Source organism: Morone saxatilis, unplaced genomic scaffold, assembly GCF_004916995.1.
Source record: "Morone saxatilis isolate NCDOM2014 unplaced genomic scaffold, NCSU_SB_2.0 Contig23, whole genome shotgun sequence".
NCBI classification, from domain to species: Eukaryota; Metazoa; Chordata; class Actinopteri; family Moronidae; genus Morone; species Morone saxatilis.
This window is the reverse complement of record NW_023339796.1, coordinates 21,031,729-21,032,797: the sequence shown is the minus strand read 5'-3', so window position 1 is coordinate 21,032,797 and position 1,069 is coordinate 21,031,729. Positions and strand designations below refer to the sequence as shown.

The window sequence follows — 1,069 nt, the reverse complement described above, 5'->3', positions numbered from 1 at the left end:
CCTGGGAGAGCAGATTGACAACCTACAGAGAGTCAAGCAGAAACTGGAGAAAGAGAAGAGTGAGCTTAGACTGGAGCTGGATGATGTGGTCTCTAATATGGAACATATTGTGAAGGCTAAGGTAAAAAACGTTTTTCTGTGCATTGATTGATTAATATTTTACCTTGTTAGATTAAGACACATTCCATTCATTTTGAAGTAGTTTATGTATCAATATGAATACTTTTTGTTTTTAGAATAATTTGGAGAAAATGTGCAGGTCTCTAGAAGACCAGATGAATGAATATAAAACAAAGTCAGAAGAGGGACAACGTACCATCAATGATTTTACCATGCAGAAAGCAAAGCTTCAAACTGAGAATGGTAGGCACTTGATTTGAACAATGTGTTTTGTTTGGGATATTATGAGGTACTCATTTTTTTCTGTTGTCAAAATTAGGTGAACTTACAAGGCAGCTTGAGGAAAAGGATTCCCTGGTGTCTCAACTTACGAGAGGAAAACAATCCTACACTCAACAAATTGATGACCTTAAAAGACAACTGGAAGAGGAAGTCAAGGTAACACATTGAGACCTCATTTAGTGCAGATCAAATGTTGGTGCAGAGGAGGCATTAAGATGTGCTCTCATTTCAGGCCAAGAATGCATTAGCCCATGCAGTGCAGTCTGCTCGTCATGACTGTGACCTCCTCAGGGAGCAGTATGAGGAGGAGCAGGAGGCCAAGGCTGAACTGCAGCGCAGCATGTCCAAGGCCAACTCTGAGGTGGCTCAGTGGAGAGAGAGATAAGATACACAACTATGAGGGTTTTTTTGGTTGTATCTTACGTGATAAGGATTTGACTGGTTTTCTTGTCTGTCAGAGAGAGATTTTCAATTATTTTTGCAAATGGAATGACGTCAAGTTGATATTAGAACATGATGAGTAAAACTTTATTTACTGACAGCATGTACTGGTAGGCATTGTCGAGTGAGAAGATATGAGGGGAGCTTACTCCTCTTCTTTCTCTATAGGCAACAACACTTTCTGGTTGTACTGGCACCTTGTAGGGGTTGATAGTCACACAGAGAG

At 40.2% G+C, this 1,069-nt stretch overlaps 1 pseudogene; it reads right to left on the bottom strand.

The window, feature by feature from the left end:
• The window catches only part of LOC118334836, a 12,681-nt pseudogene that overhangs the window by 10,200 nt on the left and 1,412 nt on the right, over positions 1–1,069 (bottom strand).